The following is a 7,289-nucleotide window of genomic DNA, read 5'->3' on the forward strand; positions in this document are numbered from 1 at the left end:
AACCCCTGTCTTGGAAAAACCAAAAAACAAACAAACAAAAACTTTGGGTGATGTTTTAAATTTAATGGTTTTCTTTCTTTCTTTTCTTTTTTGGTGTTTTGAGACAAGGTTTCTCTGTGTAGCCTTGGCTGTCCTGGAACTCACTCTGTAGACCAGGCTGGCCTCGAACTCACAGAGCTCCACCTGCGTCTGGGTTGTTGTTGTTTGTTTGTTTGTTTGTTTGTTGAGGAAGAACATAGCGCCCGCAATCCTGCCTCAGACTCCTGAATGCTGGGCTTGCAGGCATGAACCACACCTGACTCCTCCACTCTCTCTTCTTTGTCTACCGGTGGGATGTAGATTCTAGCAGTGGATTCTGAGGTTCTGGGTGATGCCTGTCCCAAGATGGAAGGATCCAGGGTCAGAGAAAGGCTGCTCGGGCAGAGCCCCATTCACTAGACTCTGTTATATGGCTATCAACTGTAAAGAATATGGAGCAGTTGTGCGTTCCAGGCTCACGGGCACAGCAGCTGCCTCACCCTAATTAACACATCTCAACGGCACGAGCAGGTGGTTGGTGTCACTGTCACTGACATGTGGCACAGTGTGCATCAACCCACAGCGGAGTCCAGGGGCATGATGCTCACTTTCTCATTATAGCGCACGGAGATGCATGTTCATGCAGCCGCCATTTGTGGCCACAAGGCAGGGAGCCTCATCAGGGCGGTGTGTGTATCTGTATCCCTGTTGTCTCTGTGACTGACTTCAGCATCCCAGCCCCAGCAGGCTCCAGGCTACAAATGAGTGAGCAGGTTGCCTATACCCCTTACAGCCTCTGCCCCTAATTTGTCTGAGAAGAGACCCAAAGAGACCTCAGGGTTACACGGAAAAGGACCATGGAAGAATCAGACTGGCCTATGGCTTTTAAAGATGGCGGTTGGGTGTTCTAGAGAGACCCTGGCACGGGAGAAAGGCTGGGAGAGGTGGGGAGGGATTTTGGTGCTCCGCACACTCTCTAAGTCCAAGGTGACCTCACCCAGTCCCGCTGCCCTCCCAGCCAGCTCTGCCTGGCTCCTGCAGCCTGGCTGTCCACATCACTCAGTATTTTTAGCCTCACCACCTGGCACCTGTGGTCACCATCTCTGCCCAGCCTGGCAGTGTCCCCTCCCTAGGCCTTAAAGAGCCAGAATCTGTCAGCTAGGAAGTATAGCAGCTCCTAGCAGCATAGGCCATTACGTCCCAGAGCGGGAGACAAGGACACCAGGCACTCCCAAAGCTGCAGGTGGAGGAAAGATGAGGAAGAGAGGGCAAACGATCCTGGCCCTGATGCTAGAGCCTCGTTCTGGGCTTCCTGAGTCACTCACCGGCAGGGATTGATTAGCACACATGCAGTGCTCCAAGACTTGAAGACAGGGGACGTCAAGGCAGGGCTTGCAGTGTGTGCTGTTGACAGTCAGCTCAGGGCTGAAAACTAACCTGAAATTAACCTTGCACATTAACCTAAGTGTGCTAGGCTCTGGGTTCCATCCCCACTGAGAGAGAGAGAGAGAGAGACAGACAGACAGACAGACAGACAGACAGACACACAGACACACAGACACACAGACAGACAGACACACAGACAGACACACAGAGAGAGACAGAGAGAGAGACAGACAGACAGACAGGCAAGCAGACAAAGAGAGATAGAGACAGAGACACAGAGACAGAGAGAGTGAGACAGAGAGAGACAGAGATACAGACACAGAGACAGAGAGATACAGGGACACAAAGAGACACAGAAACACAGAGAAGAGAGACAGAAAGACAGTCACAGAAAATGATGCCATTTGTGCCCATTAAAGAACAGGGGGAGAAGCTGGGCAGTGGTGGCGCACGTCATTAATCTCAGCATTTGTGGAGGCAGAGGCAGGAGGGTCTCTATGAGTTCGAGGCCAGCCTGGTCTACAAAGTGAGTTTGTAGACAAAGTCTACAAAGGACAGGCAGAGCTATATAGAGAAACCCTGTCTTAAAAAAAAGAAAACAAACAGCTGGGCATGGTGGTGTACGCCTTTAATCGCAGCACTCGGGAGGCAGAGGCAGGAGGATCGCTATGAGTTCAAGGCCAGCCTGGGCTACAAAGCAAGTCCAGGACAGCCAAGGCTAACACGGAGAAACCTTGTCTCAAACAAACAAACAAACAAAACAACAACAAACAAGAAAAACAAAACAAAAAACAACCAAAAGACCAGGAGGAGACAATGTGGGCTCCTGTCTCCCCATGTCACGTCATTTGTTCTCTCAGTCCCTCCCCAAACACTCCAGGCCTCCACAGTGAAAAGAATGGCTGCACTGGGGCTGTGAGCCTCTGTGGAGGGAAGAGCAGTCCCTCATCTAGACTCTTCACTGCGTCTCCTCACCTGCCTGTTTGGCCTTCAGCCCTCCCGAGGCTGCTCTGGGTGCCCACAGACCAAGTGCTCAGCTCAGACGTCCAGGTCTCTGTGATCTGACAGTACTGTCTTTGCCATCCTCACCCCATCCCTATCCAGTTATGTTTCCAAACTGTCACCCTTGCCATTCCACAGGCCACCGATACTGTCTCTTGGGCCTCCCGGATTCCCCACGAAACATCTTTACATCTAGGTAGACTTGGTAGAGTGTATGCTATGGTGCCTGCAAGCAGAGGTGGTGCATCTTGCATCCCAACTCCATGGGCGCTGTGTACCCACTCCCACTAGTGTTCCCTTAGTCTGTGCCCAACTATCTGCTAGCAGACCAGACCTGAGCCAGGATTCCAGGCCCCAGGTGAAGCCTGGCACTCTGCAGGTGCCCAGTCATTGTCTCGCATGGTCAGCTGGCAGCCAGGTCAGGAAGCATCCTCCCATTTCACAGATGAGAACACAGAGGCCCCCAGCAGGGAAACCACAGATGTAGGGGTCCAACATAGTCACGAAGGGCACCTGGTCCAGGATGCAGGAGCCCGCCATTTCTCTCATCCTGTTCTTTAATGAGCATAGAAGAGACCCTAGCTTAGTCCCCGTGTCTGCTTCTCTCACAGTGGCACTCACTCAGGTGGGCTGGGCTGGAGCAGAACTGACCCTGTCAGCTTGTCCATGCTCAACCACAGCCCGGGTCACAGCTTGGGGGATGCACTTAGCCGGAGCCAGGGCTTCCCTGAGGGTCAGGGTGAGGAAAGCTGGGAAAGGCATATCAGCCAGATTCTAGGGTGTGAACCCCACCTGGCACCACGCATAGCTCCTCTCATCACAAAGGCACACCGAACTCACGTGGCTCCCGCGAACCTGTGTACACAAGCACACTCGCTCCCCCACAAACACACAATCCCAACCGCAGAAACCTTCATCTTCTCCCTCCCTCCCTCCTTCCCTCTTTTACACACATATGAGGGCTCACAGATGCGCGCCTGCGCACATACACATTTTCGCTTATTAATCCAACAAAGACTGAGCACCTGTTAAATGGCAATGCGACGCTAGAAGGACAGGGGGGGCTCTTGGATTGGGGTGGGCTGGTGGCTTCTGGAAGGCCTTCCAGGAAGAAGAGGCACTTCAGTTGGGCCTAGGTGGAGGGGAGCCAGGATATTCCTGGTAATACAGGGGAGCAGAGTGATATGGGGCAGTAACTTCAGTCACACAGGTCTTGAATGGCAAGTGCTGCCTTTCTGTTGTAGAAACGGGGGAACCATGGAGGTCTGTAAGTAGGCCACAATGGGAGTGAAGGGACAGCAAGTCAGTCTAGGGCCAGGATGGGAGGCACGGGGAGACGGTTGTGGTGACAGCTAGTGAGCGCAGCAGGAATGTGGTCCAGCTGGGCAGACAGGTCCCATAAGCAGCATCATTAGCAGGCACCTAAGCCCCTGGTAGAGGGCTGCACAGTGGTCCTGCCAGCCCACTGCCCACCCCAGGACTGACCTCTGCAGTGGAACTTCTTCCAATTCCTCCTCCTCTCTGTGGAAGCAGACCAAGCAGAAAGCAGGTACATCATCAGCTCCACAGCCCAGGGGCCAGGCAGGAGGCAGCCGCAGGACAGGGCACGGGTGACTGTTGGTGGCCTCCACAGCATCATCCACAGCCAGGACGCGGTTCTCTGAGCCAGCGTGCTCCAGGGTCAGCAGCCTGCCGGCCTCAGGACCCCGTCCCTGCCTACCTGCCACCTGTGCCTTCTCTCTCAGGTTACCCGTCTCCTCGGTGGATGGAAGAGCCTGTGGCTCTCTTGGGGCTCCTGTCCTGGGGCACAGGGGTTCCAGCCACAGGATCCACACTTTGGACAGCAGCTACCAGCTGCCTGGGCTCAAGAGGTGGCTGGTAAGGGACAGAGGTCCTATTGCTGCCTCTGGAGGAGCCCTCCGTACCTCAGTTGTCCACTCTGCTGATGCCTGCCAGAGGCAGGGCTATGAGCACAGGCCCACAGCTGATTTGGTCTCTGTCTCTCTGTCCAGCAGTCTGTTCCTCCTAGTTGACCAGCAGGCACAGAGGTGGCGGTGGCTGACAAAGTTTCTTCTCCTCTGCTGGAGTTAGTGGTCCAGTGGCCTGTAGGAGAGCCTACTGACTGACACTTGAAGCCTGAGGTGAGGGGAGGGGAGGATGGGTCAGGTGAGGCTGGCACAGTGTCTACACTGTCGCCAGGAAAAGTTCTGACCCTTGAAGTCAGGTGCCCCTTAGCCAGACTGGAGGCTAACCCTGCTCCCGGCTCCCTCTGCTCAGCTCTGGGCTCAGCCTTGTGGTAGCTCTAGATGGCTGGGCTGTGGGTATTAATAGCTCCACATTCACGCTGAGAAGCCTGGAAGTTAACTCCTTCTCTGCCAGAGCTGCGAGGCTACAGCTGGCCACTATGAGGGAGGCAAGGACCACGCCTCTGCTGGGAGGCTGGAGCACCGCGCCGCCGCCGGTAGACACTTAGTAATACCTTCTGCCTGTGAGCCTGTGCTGCGCAGTCCCCGGGGCTTGGTCAGATTTCCTGTGCCACCTGGACCCTCCATGCACAGGTAGGGAGGATCCGGGTGTGACTCAGAGCTCTGAGCTTCAGGGAGCATCCTCGGGAGCTCTCCAGTTCACACCTCAACTAGCCAAGTCCCTTAACATTCCCAGAAATCGTCACTGCCGCCGCTGCTGCCGTCTCTGGGTCTAATTGCATGGCCACTTTGAATAGGAGCCAGAGATGAGGGCGACCTTGTTTAACAGTCCACTCAGCTTGGGTGTACCACAGTGGACCTTGTTTGCCTGTTTCCTAACCATCTCTGTGTGTCTATCAGTCACTGGGCGGGCGGAATGCTCAGTCAGGAGAGGCAGAAGCTCCTCCTCCTTTGGTGGGCTTGTACTCCCCGGGAGGCTGAGGGGCTTGTGGCTCCTCTATACAGGGCCAGTGAATTAGAAAGGGTGCTCCCTCCAGGTAACCGCAGAGCACCTGCCTGCAGCGGGGAGGTAGGCTGGGTTTCAGCCCTGCCCGCACCCCCCCCCCCCCCCGTGCAAAATTTGACAGCACATGCAACCATTCCCAGTGGTCCTGGGAACAGAGGAAATAAAAGATCAAGAAATTCAGGTTGTGAAAAGGGTGTGTGTGTGTGTGTGTGTGTGTGTGTGAAGGGCTGATGTTGGAAAGGTTGTTTGAGAAAGAACTCTCAACAAGGTGACATCAGGGCAGCAACCTGAAGGCCCTAAGATCCAGACTCTAGGGAGAGAACCTTCCATGCCAAACATAGGAACCAGCTAGCACCTGGGAGGAGAAGAGAGTCAGGAAAGGTCTTTAAGCTGTTTTTTTTGTTTTGTTTTGTTTTGTTTGTTTTGTTTTTTGTTTTTTGTTTAGATGGAGGAGAGCTTTCCTGGGGGCTCAAGAGTTGGGGCAAAGCTTGCAGACCAGACAGTGTGACGGGGCTGTACAGAGCCTTACAAAACAGGAAGAGATAAACATTGTCAGAGGTGTAGGAAGTGTTTGTTCTGAGCCACTCTGCTGCTCAACATAGGGTGATGAAGATGGAGGATGGGTGGGGAAGATGAAACAGGCGCATGGCTTGAGGCTGAGGACCTGGGGAGCTTGGAGGTGGGAGAGTTAGAAGCCTCGAGGGGCCCTCTGATCTGAGCTTCACTAGCTGGAGGAACAGGTCTGGACCTCCTTGGCCAAGAAAAAAAAAAAAAAGGGCGCTGGCTCCTGAGCAGTACAGTACACAAGAGCATGCTGGGGGCTGGGAATCCAGGTCTGCCAACCTGTGTCTCTTTCTAAATGGCACACCCCAAAGGGAGGGCTTTTCTTGTTGAGTAGCCTGAAGGGTTGACTCTTCCTCATATCAACCCTTCCCTTTTCTCTTCCCCTTCTCTTCTCTCTTTTTCCATCTGACACCTCACTGTGTCGCCCAGGCTGACCTTGAGCTCAGGATTCTATTGTGTAGGGTTCCCTCAAACTGCCGAAGGGGACAGGGTCTCTTTCCAGCTTGTCTGCTCTGACTGCCTGCTTTCATCTCCTCTTCTGGTCGGAGCATCTTCTCTGAATTGGCCTGCCCAAAGCAGGTGCTTCTTTCTGCTTGCTCGAGATTGAGCCAGGAAGATGATCTGGGGCCTTACACAGGCTCTGCTGCGGATCCACTGTGTGTTTTTCGATTTCTGCCCCTGACTAGAACCACAGACCGGCAGGCATATCTAGAGGCCAGATGGTCCAGTCCCTGCACTGCATAGCAGAGCGGAGTGTGTTCAGCAAGGAGTAGCATCTCCCTTAAGGTTGTGACACACAGGGCTTCCCTTTCCTGTTCAAGGGTCAACCTGAGGTCTCTGGCTATGCAGACTCCACAGGGTATCCCCCCAAAAGGAGTATGTGGAATGGGACGGGACAAGAGACAGGGTGGAAGAAGAGAGCGAGCCCATGCTACGGTTCCTGAGGTAGCAGTCAGAGGGGTCAGATTGGCTCTGGCCTCTGGATGTCCCTTTCCCCCTCCCCCCAAGCCCCATGGGGTTGTCATTTGTAGATGTTAATAATTCACGAAGCTGTGCTTTGCCTGGTTTTAATGCACTCTGATGGCGTTCTTTAGCTAATGGGGAAAATCGATAGGTTTTAATTCTTAGTGGCTGTGAAGCTCTGTCTGTCTCCTGTTTGGGTGACTGAGCCTGGATCTTGGGTTAGGGGCAGGGTGTGACCTTACGACTCAGGCACAAGAGCCTCAACCTTCACGTTTCTTCTCCTACACATTGCTGCCTTCTGCCTCCAGTCTGGGGACAGAGGACTGGGGTCACTATGGCACTCCAAACTGCCCCAAACGTCATGGAAAGGCCAAGCCCTCTATCTCAGGCACTTGTCATCCTCCAGGATGGATGATAGCCATTCT

General features: G+C 54.0%; 1 protein-coding gene across 1 annotated transcript in view; it reads right to left on the minus strand.

Annotated features, from left to right (window-relative positions):
- Positions 1-4,705, minus strand: part of SBK1 (SH3 domain binding kinase 1) — a 46,129-nt gene extending 41,424 nt beyond the window's left edge. The window contains exon 1 of the mRNA XM_084758571.1: positions 3,892-4,705. The gene's annotated coding sequence lies outside the window, so the exon portion shown is untranslated. The remainder of the gene's footprint in view (positions 1-3,891) is intronic.
- Between the last annotated feature and the right edge of the window lie 2,584 nt (positions 4,706-7,289).

The sequence above is a fragment of the Acomys minous genome, assembly GCF_964271855.1.
Source record: "Acomys minous genome assembly, chromosome: 2".
In the NCBI taxonomy this organism is placed as follows: Eukaryota; Metazoa; Chordata; class Mammalia; order Rodentia; family Muridae; genus Acomys; species Acomys minous.